We start from the raw sequence: 19,652 nt of genomic DNA on the forward strand, positions 1-19,652 counted from the left end.
GTGCCGCAGCACACTGGTTGAAAATCACTGCAGTAGTTGATGCCACTTCACGCGATTTTCAAGAAACAGAAGCATCGTTCAGAACGGCCTACTGTATTGCGAAAGAGCGACTGTCATTCACAAAAATGAATCCCTTGGTCACATTACAGCAGCAAAATGGGGCTAACATGGGACAGATACACAGGTTCGATCACCGATTCACATGACTAATGTGCCAGGGTGATGACATCAGAGTATTGTCCTTTGTGCCGTTGTTCCACTTTAACTGGATTCCGGTTTAACTGGTGGCGTTTGTTTACGTTTTCCAGACTCCTTGAGCGTCATATGACGCGGTACGAGCCAAATCATATGGGGTTGCCAGGTTCGTCATTTTCACCTTATGCTGGGCATACACTGTGCGATTTTTGGAATCGCGGTATTCAGCTGCTGCTCATACTGTACGAGTGAATCGCAAGGGTTAAAACGTCGCAGCTCACGATTCCCGTTCTCACACTGTACGATCCGATGGTCTGATGCGATCTGGCTGCTCACACTACACGACACGTCGGACTCGGTCGGACTGACCGGAATTGCAAGAAGAAGAAGCCGGAAGTGGGAGATGCTTGGATTCTCACAGATGCTTTCCTGAGATGATGCTACTCACCAAAGAAAAGCGCGTTGCTCTGGCAATTTGTGCCATTCTGTGTGCAGACAGCAAAAAAAAGAGACGACGGCGACGTGTATGGACGAGGAAATGGCTTGGTAGACGTGGGCAGTATGGCCTGTCAATTCTTCAACGAGAGCTGGAGGTAAGTAAATTGTTATAATAGCACATTAGGCCTATCAGACCCTTTCAGCTCGTGTACACCAACGTGGTCAGTCAATAAATCCATAAGTAGACTACTTGTTATAGTTCTGTCAACTTTAACTGACTTTCTACTGTTCTGTGTTTGTAGTAGCCTAGGGTAGCCTACAGTAGATACAATACAGTTGAAATGTGATGGTCTATCCAATGACTGCAGCTGTCTAGGGGGAGGAACTATGCAAACAATCTTATTGATGTGATGGAGGCATCAGTTTTACTTTGACAGTTTGTCTTATTATACAACATTTAAATGTTTTGATCAGACTCTTAAATTAACAACGACATCTAACATCTATAATGCGCCTGTGTTCTGTTTTATAGGTTAATGATATGAGGGGTTTTCGGGACCTCCTCAGAATTTCTGTAGAGGAGTTCTATTTTCTTCTGGAGAGGGTTACTCCTCACATTGTGAAGCAGGATACTCACCTCAGGAAGGCCATCAGCCCTAAGGAGAGGCTTTCTGTTACCCTTAGATTTTTGGCAACAGGCAAGTGTGTTGACATATGCTCCCTATTACTCAAAGGTTGAAAGTGAGGCAAGGTCATCTATCTGTCATATTAAAAATCAAGTTCACACATGCAACTGCATACAACCACACTACATCATACAACTTTCACCTTTCTACATCAGTTATGCTGGCACCTCCAACTACACCTCTTTCTATCCATGTAGGTACTATTACCACCTACTAGATTCTATTCTCAATCCATACTAAAATCTGTCGATGTTCATCTTCCCTTACATTAAAAGGTGGACTATGAGATCCTGCATGATGTCACTTCTGTTGATATTCCACGTAAACACCAAACAAAATGTTACTTTCAATTTCACACTACTAAATTAACTTTACTTATTGTCCCCCAACTTTGCTCATTGCCCATGTTGTCTCCCAAGACCGGACTTTTTCACAATGTATTCTGGGAGCAGGCAGCAAGCTGATCATAGGGAGATGCTTACGATTTTAGACAAAAATGAAAATTTACTAAAAACCAGGCAAGATCTCATTGTCCACCTTTAACATTTAAATCCACACAACACTATAGACATTTTCTCCATTTTGATAGGCGAGACCTTCAACTCGTTGAGTTTCCAGTATAGGATTGGAAGCACCACACTGAGCAGGATCGTCATGGAAACATGCACAGCCCTTACCTCTGTGTTGCGTGAAGATTACTTGAAGGTAAATTTAACTGGGAATAATAATCTAAAATCATACAGAACATCACATTACCCATGGTCAGACTATTGAAAGGTTGACTTGCACAATGATTTCTCACCTAAATCAGCTGAGTCCTTTGTGTATTTATACTGTCTTTATGAAAGGTGAAATTTAAAAAAAAAAGAACTCAAAGTGTTTTTGAAAACATTATTTCACCAGATTAATGTCATGTATTACTTTGTACTTCCTTCAGACACCATCAACTGATGCCGAATGGAAGGCCATTGCCAGCGACTTTTACCATAAGTGGCAGTTTCCCCCAATGCTTGGGGGCTATAGATGGCAAACACATTTTCATCCAACCCCCTGCCAAGAGCGGAAGCCTGTTCTACAACTACAAGTCACGATTTTCCATCATTCTCATGGCTGTAGTGGATGCTAATTACAAGTTCGTCTACGCGTCCGCAGGGACACAGGGAAGGGTGTCAGACGCAGGAGTGTTTGCGCATTCGGACCTGAGGGAGGCGATGGATAAAGGCACCCTGAACTTCCCCCCTGTGGAAACCCTGCCAGGCACTGACGCTGTGATGCCATATGTGCTGGTTGGTGATGAGGCTTATCCTCTCCGCCCTGACCTCATGAAGCCATTCCCCCACAGAAACCTCAACACCAACCAACGCATCTACAACTACCGCCTGTCCAGAGCACGACGTGTGGTAGAAAATGCATTCGGAATTCTGTCAAACCGCTTCAGAGTTTTCAGAACCACAATCTGCCTGGAACCTGACAAGGTTGTGAAGATTGTCTTTGCCTGCATGTGTCTTCACAATTTCCTGCGGCAACGCAGATCAGATGCCTATGTACCACCTGGGTATGTAGACACAGAAGATGCCAACCACAGGCTCATTGAAGGAGCATGGAGACGGGAGGGAGGTCTTCAGTCAGTTGCGATGGGACGAGCAAGAAACCCTTCAGTGGAAGCGAAAATGCAGCGGGACCTCCTTTGCAGCTACTTTCAGACACCTGCAGGGAGTGTGTCTTGGCAAGAAGGCATGGTGTAGGAGATGAGACAACCAAATTGTCTGAGAAAAGTTACCAAGTCATTATTTTTGTGTTATTATAAAATGACAGTTCACTTCTGTATTTGAAGAAACATTACTCTTTGTTTATTGAACATGTATAAAAACTATGTACAGAAACATTAAACACATCCCTTCATTATTACAAAAATAAATCTACCTCTGTGGGGAAAATAAACAAAATGATTTTCTTCATTAACAATTATAAATAAATCCAAAAATATTTCCAGTAACACAAAGAACAACATTGAGGTAGTTGGTAACTCACATTAGTGACTTATAAAGAACATGTAAATTTAGTGAAAGAACACAGGAAGGGTGTTATTGTTGGACTAGTCTTGACTAGTGTTCAGCATTGACAAAAATGACATTGGCTGGGTTGTGGCCTGGTGGCTTTGGGGGGCTGACTGGACCTGATAGGGGTGCAGCATGGGGTATAAAGGTGGCCTAACCTGTGTACCTGGAAATTGTGCTTGGCTGCCATACAGATTTCCAGGAACGCTGCCCTGCTGGCTGATCGCTGTCTCCTGAGCATCATAAATTAAGTTCATAATGTTCCTCCTTACCCTTATTTGTACAGCGGGATTGGTAAGGTTTCTTAGCTCTGATGCTACTTGTTGGCCAAACCGTTCCTCTGAATCAGCATCGGAGCCAGATAAGGTTTTCTGGACCTGCTGAAGCACGGACAATTTGGCCATTTCAAGGTTGTGCTCATCAAATTTTGAGTTGGATTTCTGGACTCGAGGTCTTTTGCTAGACTGACCACTTGACACTTTGACTGGTGGACTGGGGTTTTCCGTGGGCTCTGACAGTGGACTACTGATGTTCAAAGTGACATCTTCGACATCTGCGTCAATGTCAACTGTGGTTTGGTCTTCCTCTCCCTCCTCTGTAATACTTGTGTCCTCCGACCCAGGCTGAAGGAAACAGTGCAGAAAGCAGACAGGGAAAGTGATTACACACAAGTTAAGATCTTAACAGTGTTGTTTAGGTCAAATACCAATTTCTCATTGTATTACCACTAAACCTAGACAATGTGAGCAGGAGTAACTTAATTTAGACATAGCACTGCCATGGGAAATGCAAGTATTTGTTCCAATGAATGAGGAGCCGGATTAGCAGCACAGAGCCACCACGACCGAGAGCACCAGTTTACAACCCACAATCAGATCTGGGAAGCCTTTTGGATAAAGGTAAAGTCTTACTAAATGTAGTACCCATTGTCATTAATAACAAATTGAACTGAAATCTATCTTCATTAGTTTTACATACGCTTAACAATTGCACTAGCGAAATAATGACCGGATGAAAGGATGTCTTCACAGACGTTTTCTAAGCCTACTTTTTTCGTATCATCTTTCTTTCGAAGCACTTGGTTGTATCAAATGTCTGTATGCTATACAACTACAGAGTACGGATTTACGATTATTTAAAACACCTCAGGATGCACTCTGTAGTCTGTCCGACATGTGGACCCACCCACAAAAAGTCATATGCTCAGCTTTATCCACTGCTGTTTGTAGTGGGGGTCAGTGTTTTTTAGCCTCATGCGCAATCTTTGATTTTGAAATTCACTCAATCATGCGTCCGGGTCAGCCACTCTTTTTAATTATTGCTTGTATTTGTCTGAATGATCTAAATGTACAATTTACACTCTATGAAATTCCTCATAGACGTATTCTCAATTTTACTTCTGCCTCATCAATCTCGCACTTTCGGGTCATATAATCCTATAAAAGATTGGTACTCACACACACACACCACCCGCATCCCAATAATCCAAAGAGTTATTGTACGCTGTATTAGCTCACCATTGCTTATTGCTGTCGACCAACTACTAGGTCAGCTGCAATTGGGTTGTGGCGCATATTTGCCTCCAAACTTATCCTGACATGTTACTGCTCGTGTTGCGTGATGCCAACTCAACGCAGGGTGTGCCTCCAACTAGTCTTAACAGCTCTACCCTCTGCTTGCCCTCATTAACTAGGTTGTGCTGCCACATTTATTCATCTCACTTTTGGTGTTGTCATTTCCCCGTAACCTATGTTTCGCCATTAGTGTGACGCAGAGCAATCGGTTGAAATCCTCAACTTGTGCGACTTCACGATTTTCAAGCGAACCAGAAGATCTTCAAAGCTATGTTTGCATGTTTCATCCAATAATGAATCTTGGTCTCGAGAAAAGGGCTAATGGACGTACCCAGGTTGATCACCGATTCACAGCACTAATGAGGTGCAAAACTCTTGTGCCGTTGTTCCAAAATAGGGTTCCCGCTTACGGTGTTGTAAATGTGTCAATCCGGGCCATAATAAGCGCACAGTGTATGCCCAGCATTTACTTTGTGTATCTGAAGTGTGACCAGACAATATTAAAAAAAACTTTGGCAAAAAACGTAAGCATCACTTCATGTTCAATGCGCATGTGGAGATCACCTACAGACAACAACACACAATCTGCTGGCCAAGAAATAGAAAATATATATACAATATTCGAACTCCACCGACGGGATTCGAACCCGTAAATCTGAAAATATAAATCTCAGACATGATCGTTACTCATTTAAAAAAAAAAATCTTTTAAAAAAAAGTAGGCTACATATTTACATTTTATTTACATTTTTTACAATTTTTTGTTTAATTTTACTTTCATTTTTTATTTTCCACAATCTTTTATATCAATATGTATTTTCATTTCCCGCATGGTTCCTTTCATTCTTCTCAGACATTTCCAATAACAAATAATAACTCATCCTCCACCAAAAAAACAAACTTGTCATACAAATTAAGGAATAAACAAAACATAATCAAAAATCAACAAAATAAAACAAAACATCTTTACGGAAATAAACAATGTCTTTTTCTTTGTTCAGAATGAGTACCCAATTTTCCTTTCAAAACCACAACAAAATAAACATTCCATCATCATTTTCCAAAATTACAGACCAGAATGTCTTCTTCCATTGATAATAAGGAGCTTCCATTTATAAAGTCTTCCTCAAAAGTTTCTTTCCGCATGTGGCTATGAAGCATAGTTAGGTCCCTTCTTGTGGTCCTTACAAAATGCCCCAGACATTATTTTTCCTCCCCTCATAATGGGCACTGTTCCTCCTGAGTTTTACGGCGTATCTTGCATGCGTAATCAAGCAGACACACATTGCATCCATCCTTCTTCACAATCGCACCAAAACAACCTCCTTCCATTCCATTTCTCTCACATACCATTCATTCCAACATCGTATCGCCGACGGCGATAAACACTTACTTTCATAAGGTACGCACACCAACCGGCACATACGCATTTAACACTGATGTTACAGACGCTTAACTTGTATAGTAACAAACTACGTTAATTACTATTTGGCTGCGAACTTAAACGTGCTACTCTCCAACTGCACATGCGCAGCGTTGCTAGGCAACGTCACGTAAATAAAGGGAGTCTTTTCGTATACATATTCCGATTGGATGGAATGTTGATTGACATTGGCTTTGCCGAGTCAGAAACCCAACTTCCCGCCCGGTTTCGAAAATGAACATAAGTGAATGGGTGACTTCTCTAGGTCGGTTATCCCACTTCACGTTAACCCGTGTGATGCCATCGTTCATTAAATTGGAAACTAAGCTGGAGGAAAATGAAGAGGAGCTATCCATCTGGTTGTGAGAAGAAGAAAAAAAAAAAGATGATGAAGAAAAAAGAAAGAAAGACAGTGGTAAGTGGAGCAGATAATGATCTAAGCATAACATCAACAGTAAATGACTACTGTTATTGAACTACTGACTAGTGTTATTTATTGTTGAACTAACAGGGAGACAGACTAGCAGCTAGTGTTAAGCTAGCTACTATGAATGCTATGATAGCAATGAATAATGAAAGCTATGCCCAAGGAGAACAATTACAAATCTCTTTCATATCTCTCCTCAGGATCTTTACTTAAATTTATGACCACAAAAAAAACAGATAAAGTGCCCCTACCAAATGCTGACGATGAAAACCGTAAGTCCAGTGTTCCACTTTAATTGTTAACTGTTGACTGTAACTGTTTAATTGTTAATTGTAAAGATTATTTATGACAATATAGAACTACACAATTTAGTTTTTTGTCACATCAGTTCCAGCAACATCTACCTCCAGTGGGATAGTGGACACTCCGCCTGGTGGTTGTCATGAGCAGGAAGAGACACCACAGGCACATCGAGCGCCCATCCCAAGATATGATGCTGATGACTGTGAGTTCAATACATTTGACTTCAATTGATAACATGTGACATGCTCTGAAAAGATTCTTTAAGATAATATATACCCTGTTGTTTTTTGTCATATCAGTTCTAGCAACATCTACCTCCAGTGGGATAGTGGACACTCCGCCTGGTGGTTGTCATGAGCAGGAAGAGACACCAGAGGCACATCGAGTGCCCATCCCAGGTTATGATACAGATGACTGTGAGTTTAATAAATCAATACATTTTACTTTAGTTGATAACATATACCATGCCCTGTAAAGATTCTTTATGACAATGTATACCTTGTTTTGTTTTTGTCATTCAGTTCCGGCAACGTCCACCTCCAGCAGGACTGCAACTCCTACCCCTCATCATGACACGTCACCTGCTTCTACAACAGCTTTGACCACATCAGAAGACCCTGCAGAATGGTCAAGTGTTCTAAGCCATACTGAAGTGTGTGCATTAGTCACAAATAGGCCTAAGCAGATCAAAGATGTGGTTTTCCCACAGAATTCTGAGAAAAATCCACGTAGATTCACAAAGGAAAACTACGAAATGGTAATGAGAAATGGGGAAAAGATACAGCGAACATGGCTTCTTTATTCAGTTAGCACAGACTCTGTCTTCTGTTTTGCGTGCAAAGTTTTTGGTAAACAGGACAATGCACTTATAAAAGGAGGTTTCAGAAATTGGAGGAATCTGGCTGGACATCTAAAGGAACATGAATATTCCAAAACACACATTACCTGTATGACAACTTGGCATGAACTCCAGATGAGGCTCAAAACTAAAACAGCCATTGATCAGATCAACAACGATTTGATGCATCTTGAGATGCAACACTGGAGAGGTGTCATACGCAGAGTGATTGCCATAATATGCCACCTAGCTGAAAGGAACCTCGCTTTGAGAGGGCATACAAATGTGCTATATGACCCACATAATGGTAATTTCTTGTCACAGGTGGAATTAATGGCACAATTTGATCCAATCATGAATGAACATTTGAGGAGGATCCAAAACAAGGAAACAAAGGTGCACTACCTCAGCAGTCAAATCCAAAATGAAATCATAGCACTAATTGGAGACAAAGTAATTCATGAGATAGTCAAAAAGGTGAAAAAAGCAAAGTACTTTTCTGTCATAATGGACTGTACTCCTGACATTAGCCACACCGAGCTGTCTTGAGAGTGGTGAACTTCGAGCCATCAGTTGGCGCATCTATCTCTGAACATTTCGTAGGATTTGTTGATGTTCAAGACACCACTGGCAAAAGGTCTGTGTGACACATTCCTGGAGAAGCTGGACCAGTTCAGCTTGAGCATTGCAGATTGCCGTGGACAATCCTACGATAATGGGAGCAACATGATGGGACATAAACAAGGGGTTCAAGCAAGAATATTGCAAATGAATGAGAAGGCACTGTGTGTCCCATGCAGTAGTCACACTCTTAATCTGGTTGTAGCAGATGCTGCAAAATCTTCAGTAGTCTCCATCTCCTTTTTTGGTGTTCTCCAGAGACTGTATAATCTTTTTAGCTCCTCTGTGCAACGCTGGGCAGTTTTACAGGAACATGTCAAACAGTTAACAGTAAAATCTTTGTCAGTGACCAGATGGGAGGCCAGGATTGACAGTGTGAAAGTGGTGCGTTACCACCTGCCGGAGATCATACAAGCTTTGTCTGCTCTCCAAAAACTTTCAGTGCAGAAGAAGGACTCAGAGACATTGTCCAACGCAACCAGCATTAAGGATGAACTCCTGACATGGAGCTTTGTAATGTGCACTGTAATCTGGTACAACATATTGTATCAGATCAACCACGTCAGCAAGATTCTCCAGAGTCCCACTGTTTCTCTTGAAACACTTAAAAGAGAAACTAGCACAGTGAGAATGTATCTGGAGAATTTCAGGGGCAATGGACTTGCTGCCTCTCAGACTGATGCTAGAGAGATAGCAGAAAACCTAGAGATTGATATGAAGTTTCCTGAAAAAAGAAAGCGGAAAACAACCAGGCAGTTCCTGTATGAGGGCAGAGAAGAAACGCAGTCCACTCCAGATGAGCACTTTAACAGAGAGTTTTTTCTGCCCCTAGTGGACACAGCCCTCACTCGTTTGGAGGAAAGATTTTCAAAAATGGAGGATGTTTATGCCCTTTATGGTTTTATCCTCTCCAAAGAAAATATGTCAAAAAATATTCAGGGTGGCAAACTTGAAGACAGCTGCAAGAAACTGGAAAACACACTACATGACATTGATTCTGAGGATTTGGTTCTGGAGATCAGGGCTGCTGTCTATGCCTTTCCTGATCATGGATCTTCCTCCCCAAGATAGATGCTTGATTACATAAAGGAACAGCTTCCCGATCTTTTTTGAAATCTCAGCATTGCCTTCCGTCTGCTATTAACTCTTCCAGTCACTGTTGCCTCTGGAGAGAGAAGTTTCTCAGCTTTAAAACGAATCAAAACCTATCTCAGGCCAACCATGTCACAAGAGAGACTTTCAGGACTGGCTCTTATTTCAATAGAGCACAGTGTGCGAAGGTCTGTGGATCTGGAGGACATAGTGTCAGCATTTGCACAAGCCAAGGCCCGTAAGCAGCATTTGTAAAAGACACCGGTCGGAAGGGCCCCCTGGGAATTTTTGCTTGGGGCCCCAACAGACTCTAGAATCGCCACTGGCAGCGGTCTTGCCGCCTCCCAGGCTGTCCTCCAGAGTCCCCTCGCCACGGTCTACGCCCCTACCTCCGCCCATGTCTCTGCCCCTGTCTCCGGCCTCCGGAGTTACCTTGCCGTGATCTACGCTCATGTCTCCGACCTCCGTAATTCCCTCGCCGTGGCCTCCTTCTGTCATGATCCTTGTTTTGTGTCTGTTTTCTGTTTTATTTTGAAATGTTTTCCCTCCGTTGTGTCATGTGTAGTTTTACTTCCTGTCTTTGGTTTTCCTTTAAAGGGCCTTTCTCAATATGCGTTCTTGTCTGTACCAGAGAACTTTTAATATTGACGAGAACGTTCACTCTCAAAACCGTTCCGGTATGGTACTGCACCTGGGGGGCGCTGGTGGGCCAGTGCAGAATGAATGTGGTCCTATGGAGCCCCACCCATAGATTCCTACATTTCTTTGGATATAATTTTTTTTTAAATCACTGCTATAGTTTTTTAAACATGGAATGGATAATCCTCACAAACGACACATAGCTAGTATTTTATATTCGCTTGATTTTGACTAAAATTAGGTTTTTGTAAATCGGATGACGTCATGCGTGATAAATTGCTTTACAGCACCTTGTGTCTCTCCTTCCCTTTCCTTTCCCTCGCAGCAACAGCTGCATACGATCGCAGCTGATTTGGCTCCGTGGGTCATCCATCCAAAGTTGTAAGTGAGATCAGAAATGGGAGCTAGGCTAAAGCTAAACGATATTTGACGAGATGCATAGATCTTCGTGCTCCCGGCGCCATGTGACCTTATCATTTTATCTCTGTCACATTCACATATCATTCATGTACATGCTCATAGTTCTGTGTAACTTACACCAGTCATAGACATGACGAGCTACTGTTATCAAAGCAGTTAAAACAAAAAAACCTTCAAGAGAAAAGACACAGAAAGGTTGATATGGTTTGTTGCAGACTAGTCAAAAACAAGCCTGCATTCATTTATTTATACTGTATTAATTAACTTGTAAATGTAGATACTTTTTTTTCTGCCACCTTTTTCTCGTTGATGGCAGAGAGGCCCCTGTTTCTTATCCGGATCTCTGCCCCCAGCCTACACATTGTACATTTTTTAATCGAGATTTCCTCGATTAAAAGGGCATGTTCCGGGTGGTCTCTGTGGAACTCTTTGAAGGCCTCTGTTCCCTCCAGTGTCTTCTCAAGGTTCTGTCGTACCCCACTCTTTGGCCAGAAGGTATTGATGCATAGGCGCCGATACCGTGGGTGCTTCGGGGCCCGAGCACCCACGGAGATTGCCGAGCACCCACGGAGATTTAACCGCACACACGGAGATTGTCGAGGGTCGGGCTTTAAACTTTTTAGAGCACCCACCGGCAGAAACATAAATCGGCGCCTATGTATTGATGTTTCTTCCAAATGCCTCCTCCAGATCCCTCACCGCATTAAAGAACCTGGTTGAAGGCCTCATCAAATTCGCGTTGGGAGTGAAGCGTTTGGCTTCCAGAAATGGGTGCTCCTGTGGAGACGCGTAACTGTGATCATGCAGTGTGGAGCCCAGCAGCAGCACTTCACAGTGATGATTTTTTTACGGAATGTTTAATGTTTAATGTTCTAGAAAGCGGGATTTATCCTTAAGGTAGCAATATAGCAATATCGAACATACGCTCAAGGTAAGAAAACAAACACATGCTCGTAATCAGTTAACTTTCAAATTTATTTTTACAATACAATGTATGTGTGTGGTAGGATCAGTACATCCAAAGTTGACCATAATCAAATAAAAAAGTTCGATTGTAATGTCCTTTCAGAGTCCTCCTTAAGAGCTTTCTTCTTCTTCTCTTTTAACGGCGGTTGGCACCTTAAGAGCGTTGTTGATGTTCTGTGGACAGGTACCACAAAGCGTATTCTTCGGTCGTAACCAGTCGTGAGTTCTTCATTGACCAATCGGCTTTCATTAGCCAGATGCTAGCAGAACCTGGGTCGCAACTGCCCAACCTGTAAGAAAACAAAAGGCTATGACCCCCAGATTATTCCACTTTTGACGAAAAATCCCTGTCGACCTCTCGGAAACCACAGTAGTATTTTGGATTTTGTAGACGATATGCTAGGAGAATGATGTAGTTAGCCGCCTAGCTCCATAGGGGTCCATGTATTCTGCACTCGCCCGCGATCGCCCCCTAGGTGAACTGCAGCCAAATTCGGTACAATGGGGGTGAATAGAGAGTGAAGGGGCTTTCCGTAGACGGGCTTTGTCTGTACTCATGTGCTCGTGTTCTTGTGAAACGTCATCTCTTGCTGCCCAAGTACTGTCCCAAACCCAAGTTCGCTTTCACCAAGAAAGGATAAAGTTCCCGGATGCATTCCCGGAAATGTTCTCGACACGCCCATTTTACCAAGGATGCATCGGATGCTAACTTGTGTTAACTCGGCAGCGAATATATCCCACCATTCATTTCGGCATTCAAGCGAGGAGCGGAAAATTACTCGACGCCATTGAACAACTGTACGTTTTTACTATTTTCGTATGCTATTTCATCACTACAAATTCACTTTGAGGCGAGAAATCAAGGGTTTAGATTTCAAATATTAGCAGTTTTACGAAAATCAATGGCGAATTCAAAATCTGCTCAAACGTTTTCGGAGTTGAGAAGCTCCACAAACGCTTGCGGAGGTAGCTGGGTTGCCAGCCGGCCAGTCACGCTCACAGACCGGCTAACAGACCCGTCTTTCCCCACTATCACACAGAATAAAAAGTACAATGGCAGACGAACAGCAGGCGCACAATTGTAAGATATTTTTAATTTTCGTACCGCTATTATTTTGTCTATACATACTGAGCAGTGTTTTAACGTATTTATCAATTAATCATTAATCAAGGGACATCTGAGGAAACCAGGGGGCTCATTGAATGGCGGGCTGCCAATTACCAGTGAGCCCTTTTACATTGTCACATTGCTTTTACTGTATCATTGGATACATTTTTGTTTAAAAGTCAAATTATACTCACTTCTTCCAAAAAACATTTCTTTTAGTGAATTGTGTCTGCTCCCACAGCCATAATCCAAACAGACAGGGTCAGGCTGCTTGTTGTCAGATGGAAAACCTCAGGCCTCCCAGCATCCCATCAGGTCATTACCCTCTGTGTTTTTACTGTCTCAGCTCTTACATATGGACATAGCATATGTCAAGCATTAAAGAGTGAATCTTTTGGCCCTGACAAAAAGACAGATGACCCATTTCTTTTCAGAATTTTTATTTAGCTAAATGGCCAACATGCTGGATGGACGTTACAGCATACAGCAACTGGACTGGCTCGATAGTCAAACAATTTGTCTTGAAAATATTCGTAGATTTGGTATATTTGTCATGATTTAATAAAAATGTTCTACTGGACCTAAATGTCGTTATTCTGGCAGTTGATATGGGAAAAATAATAGTTTCAATAACAGCTTTATAAAACATGATGCTTGCCCTCGGTTCCCAAGCCAAGTTCCTACTGACTGAGCTACTGCTGCCCCATTTTATATTATGATATTATAATATATTTTACTGAGTTATCTGAATGTAACAGGTAAAGGACAGGGGAATGTGGAGAGCACTGCAGTACTGTTGCACGTTCTAGAAACAATTTATGGAAGTAGACTGTTTTGGCCCTCGGCTTTAAACATTTAAAATACTTTTTACATCCAGGAGCAAACAAGTTATCTTCTGTAGCTCCTGTGTCTCTGTCTATTCCATTGTTTCTATTGAACCCTGCTGACCAACCCAATCATGTTACATCACAGGAGCACTGCAACGTGGCTGTGTCCTAGCCACGAAAGATATGACGCTTATATATTTTTTAAAGCACTTAACATCTGTTATGTTTGTTTTATAAGTTCATCAGCCTAGCTTTGTTTACTGCTGGATTTTTTTATTTATTTCACCCTTGTACTTTGAGGAAGAAACCCTTCTGAAATACTACTGCTAAATTATTACCAGTACTGGTGACTATATGAGACTATTGCATTTGATATTTATATGTCTGTGGTAATGACCTGATTGTTAACAGAAGCTTGTTCTTTTGCTCTCAAACAGGCTCTTCTGGCCCAAATCCATGCCATTTGACTATCTGTACAGCGACAGAGAGGCTTTGCTGAAGAACTTCCCAATTCAGGCAACCATCGCCTTTTATGACGAGTCTGACAGTGAAAATGAGGATGAGGAGGAATGGAAAGAGGATGGTTACTCTCAGGAGTGCTTTAAACTGACAGGCAGCTTCTTTTTCTGTGTGATAGCAGGGAAGACTGCAGAAAGCAATTTTCCTGCAATGACTCTTATTAACAGGTGGTTAGTTTAAATCTGCAAATTAAAAGGTGCACAACAGATTACAATACAATCAGCCTTTAACAAAAAAATAACGAAAGTCACCACAAGAGAAAAGACATAATGGCTGTTCTGCCTTCCTACCACTCTAACAGGTGAGACCACTAAGGCCCTCATATTATGTAGCTGACCTAGCGATTTGCAATAATGAGCAGCATTAAACCGAAGATAGATTTTAATATTTAAGGAGGAGGGTGACACTGTCACTCAAACTAATATGTAGAATTATCCAGACTATGCTGTCCCTTTTTATTGCAATGTGCTGTAGTACATAGTAGCATTTGGCACAGAATGGTTTATTGGTATGCATTCATCTCCCACAAAATGTTGTGTATGGTGATAGGAAACAGCCATATGTTGTGTTCTCCCAAATTGGGATATTTTCAATCTGAGGCTTTGGTTGTTGCAAGTGTATATATTATGTTATCTATCAGAATCAGAACACCTTTATTTTTCCCACAGAGGGGAAATTGACAGTTGTTACAGCAAAGTAAAGAGCCAAAGATTACAATTAATTCAGAAACAACATACAAATATTAAAGATACAAGTAGAAATTACACAATTTACAAAACACCAGTAACAGTTTTGAAAATATAGCAGCCAGTTTAAAGTATTAAAGGTAAAAGTATATATTGCACAGTTATTTTCGGTATACTATATATATATATATCGCACATAAGTGGTACTGCACAGCAGGGGTGTTTGAGTCTTTGTTGTTGTGTGTGGGGGGTCTACAAGGGGCTGTGGTGGTAGTACACTCTGACCGCTACAGACCCCATGTGAGACCCCAAGGGTGCAGCAGCCTGTCACTGAAGGAGCTGCACAGTGCAACAGGGTGTCCTGGAGGGGGTGGGACACATTTTCCAGCAGGGAGGACTAGTGGCTGCCATTCTCCTGTCTCCAACCATCTCCACATTGTCCAGAAGACTCCCCAGGACAGAGCTGGCCTTTTTAACCAGTCTGTTCAGTCTCTTCCTGTCAGCAGCCGAGATGCCACACACACACAGTTATTGAAGCTCTGCAGGAGGGCCCCCTGCACCCCAAAAGACCTCAGTCTCCTCAGCATCTAAACATATTTTTAACTTATAATGTACATGACTTGTAATTTAACATACGTACGTCTACTTATGTTATTATTTGTTTTTCTTTTCTGCATCATTCTCATTGTATAATGCCCAGGTCTCATAAGGAATCATTGGTAAACTATTTTGTGAATGAAGATTGTTGGTCCTCATGTGATTTCTCATGTTGTGGAAAGGAGGTTTTCCATCACCATTATCTTGCCTTACATTCTTGTAATGTAAATAAATTGCTTCTGAATGGCTGTAGAGAGCATAGTTTTAAAGGTTTGGATTCCTTTGAGAATGTTTCATGGTTTACAAATGTAAGGCGCTTTGACTTCAAACCTATCATGTGACTTGTGGATCGTCAAACATAAAGCATAAATAAGGAAGTTACAATAAAGAGATGTAGAGAGCTTTGGTATGGCAATCACAATCCCATGCTTCTCCAACAATACAACATAATACTGTATATATATAAAAACAAAATAGCAAATAAAAAATAATAAGAATAGTGAAGAAAAACAGAGTAGAAATAAGATAGTGGAAGAGAATGTTGCAAAACAAATGTAATGCACGAAAAATGAAATATATACGTCACAAACAAAATAAGATAAACTAAAAATAGAGAGTTAATTTTAAATTAAATACTGTACAATGAAATAAAAAAAACTGCTCATTGTAATTATAGATACATATGTGGGCATGCAAACAGATGAATGGCATGACTTTGTGAAGGGACAGAGCTGAAGAGTTTAATAGTCTTATGACCAGTTTGTTGCTGGGGTGATGGGGGTCTTTGATAATCCTGTGGGCTTTCTTCCTGAGCCGCTGGGAGTAGATCCTCCATGGATCGCAGCTCCGCCCTGGTGATGTACTGTGCAGTTTTCACCACGTACCAGACTGTGATGCAGCCGGTCAGGATGCTCTCTATGGTGGACCTGTAGAAGGTCAGGATGCTCTCTATGGTGCACCTGTAGAAGGTCAGGATGCTCTCTATAGTGCACCTGTAGAAGATCAGGATGCTCTCTATGGTGCACCTGTAGAGGGTCAGGATGATTTCTATGGTGCACCTGTAGAATGTCAGGATGCTCTCTATGGTGCACATGTAGAGGGTCAGGATGCTCTCTATGGTGCACCTGTAGAAGGTCAGGATGCTCTCTATGGTGCACCTGTAGAAGGTCAGGATGCTCTCTATGGTGCACCTGTAGAATGTCAGGATGCTCTCTATGGTGCACATGTAGAGGGTCAGGATGCTCTCTATGGTGCACCTGTAGAAGGTCAGGATGCTCTCTATGGTGCACATGTAGAGGGTCAGGATGCTCTCTATGGTGCACCTGTAGAAGGTCAGGATGCTCTCTATGGTGCGCCTGTAGAAGGTCAGGATGCTCTCTATGGTGCACCTGTAGAATGTCAGGATGCTCTCTATGGTGCACATGTAGAGGGTCAGGATGCTCTCTATGGTGCACCTGTAGAAGGTCAGGATGCTCTCTATAGTGCACATGTTGAGGGTCAGGATGCTCTCTATGGTGCACCTGTAGAAGGTCAGGATTCTCTTTATGGTGCACCTGTAGAAGGTCATACTCTCTATGGTGGACCTGTAGAAGGTCAGGATGCTCTCTATGGTGCACCTGTAGAATGTCAGGATGCTCTCTATGGTGCACATGTAGAGGGTCAGGATGCTCTCTATGGTGCACCTGGAGAACGTCAGGATTCTCTTTATGGTGCACCTGTAGAAGGTCATGCTCTCTATGGTGGACCTGTAGAAGGTCAGGATGCTCTCTATGGTGCACCTGTAGAAGGTCAGGATGCTCTCTATGGTGCACCTGTAGAAGGTCAGGATGCTCTCTATGGTGCACTTGTAGAAGGTCAGGATGCTCTCTATGGTGCACCTGTAGAAGGTCATGCTCTCTATGGTGGACCTGTAGAAGGTCAGGATGCTCTCTATGGTGCACCTGTAGAAGGTCATGCTCTCTATGGTGCACCTGTAGAAGGCCATGCTCTCTATGGTGCACCTGTAGAAGGTCAGGATGCTCTCTATGGTGCACCTGTAGAAGGTCAGGATGCTCTCTATGGTGCACCTGTAGAAGGTCAGGATGCAGGACGCTCTTCCCTGCCTAACTTTTGGACTCAATTATATTTACTCCAGTGACTTCACAGATGCCTTTCCTGGTCGCTGCTCCACAGGCTCTGAATCCCAGCCTCTCCTGGGCTTTTCCTGCTTCTAGTCATGCTCCAACCAGCCCAAAACCGACCCGCAAAGTACTCCACAACACGTGCAAAAAGTGTGGGAGGTTTGAGATGGCTAATATTGGACACAGCTGGTAGAAGGGAGTTGTTTACTGCCCCTTCGTCAAGGTTGTCGGACATGAATAAACCTACCATCTGGACAACTAATTATTTATAAAGTTCATGTATAATTTTATATTTATTTATATATATATATATATATATATATATATATATATGATATGTATATGTTGTGATAAGTACATGATCATTTTTATTTTTTGATTATTTTAATTATTTTGTTATACTGCAATGTTTTACTTTGAGGTGTTTCAAATGTTATTATGTTGAACTCATTTAAAATAAAGGTTTGGAAGTACCTAGTTACTGTCAGATAATTGTGGAGTGCTATGTTTAGAATTTCTATAGGTTTTTCTCTTTGTTTACACAAATACTTATAACACCAATAGCTTCTTAGTTCATATTAGATTTAATGGTTATATTTTTATTATTTATTACAATTGTAATAAATCCACAGCACACAAACAATGAGCTTCATAACACAAGCGTTATTTGTCAATATCTTGAATGAATTCATGTTAAGATTCAATCCTGCATCATCAAACACATCCGTTTTTTTTGTTTTAAAAAATACTACTGTATACAAATATTTTTAAATGATAAAGAACAGAAATTGGGAGCCAAAAAATATTTTTTTCTTTTTTCTTCCTTTCTTTCTCCTTTTTCTCTCTTTTTTCTTCTTCCCCCTTCTTCTCCTTTCTCCCCCACACTTGCAAGACTATTGTTCCCCAGCCACTCCCCAGGCGCCATTCAGTGCTTCTGGAGGGCATTCACAGTACTAAACCTAAATTACTTTCAGGGGATAAAACACACAGTGAGGCATCAGTCTTAACTGACTTAATTATCCAAAGTTAGAGAGGATTTCTCAAAAGCTGTAAACACACCCGATTAGATTTATACTCATGAAATATGGTTTGAAAACAGACAAATGTTTTCTGAGAAATTGTTTTTTTTTAGCTTCTTGGCTGGCAATCCTAATTCTTTAAATCCATTACTTCGGTACTAGGTTGTTAATGTTTTATAAGAGCCAGGGGGTCTTCAGTGTCAGAATCAGAAGAAGAAGCACTAGCAGTATTTATTCCTTCCACAGCGGGTACTTCCACAACGTAACAGCAAAGGGACAGTGTGGACACGTAAAAAAAAGTGATTATATAAAGTAATGAGGAGTGGCAACCAATAATAGCAACAAGCAATGTATTACCCAACAGCGCTTATAATCAGTTTTGGTGTGGTGGTCTACCAGGGGGCTTAATAGAAACGATAGGTGTGTACTGTTTTTCCATAAGGATGAAAGTAACATTGTTCTCCTCTTACTTTTCCGAGATGATTTTAATCAAACTTCTGAAACCAGGATCTATCTTTGTTGTTAACATCCATATGTTCCTGTGCATTGACATTGACAAAGCAATTATAAAAACACACCACTAAAAAGCAGGTTCCAAACATCGAAACTGTGGGATTACCTGCTCACACTCAGTAAAAAAGGACATACAAACAGTTTCAATTTCAGAAACAACCATGGCTGCACCTAAAAAACAAAAAACAAAAACATTCATACTTAAAAACCTCCTAGAGTTGCTCTGTGGAAAAATACATCCATTCTTTCGGAAACAGTTAGCACCATGGTTCTATGATTTGACTGTTCCCGTCTTGATCTCCAGCTGAGACATTACCATATCTCATCAGCAGCCGGCGCTGTAACAACATACACAGAAAGGACTCAAACTGGGTGAGCCAGCCATTCCACTTGTAGAATCACATTTAGGTCACTTTGCCCAGACTGCAGTCTGGATCCTTGTATCAGATGGAGTTAGCTAGTGCTTTGTGCCGAGTTTTATTCTATACACACTTTATTTAATTGAACTTGTTTTTGTCTTAATCCTATATTTTATCTAGCTCTATTTTGTGTCAGCAGGGCAGGGAGTCATGGTGCATCATCTG

At 41.6% G+C, this 19,652-nt stretch overlaps 1 long non-coding RNA gene across 2 annotated transcripts; it reads left to right on the forward strand.

Annotated features, from left to right (window-relative positions):
* The first annotated feature begins 383 nt into the window (after positions 1–383).
* LOC134871557 (uncharacterized) lies at positions 384–2,324 on the forward strand. Of its 2 annotated transcripts, XR_010166709.1 has the most exons (4): positions 384–788; positions 1,166–1,331; positions 1,909–2,024; positions 2,257–2,324. It is a non-coding gene; the product is annotated as an uncharacterized LOC134871557 (long non-coding RNA). The 2 variants fall into 2 exon arrangements; XR_010166708.1 differs by having other exon boundaries at positions 384–1,331.
* The last annotated feature ends 17,328 nt before the right edge of the window (positions 2,325–19,652 follow it).

Source organism: Eleginops maclovinus, chromosome 11 (assembly GCF_036324505.1).
Source record: "Eleginops maclovinus isolate JMC-PN-2008 ecotype Puerto Natales chromosome 11, JC_Emac_rtc_rv5, whole genome shotgun sequence".
Lineage (NCBI taxonomy): Eukaryota > Metazoa > Chordata > Actinopteri > Perciformes > Eleginopidae > Eleginops > Eleginops maclovinus.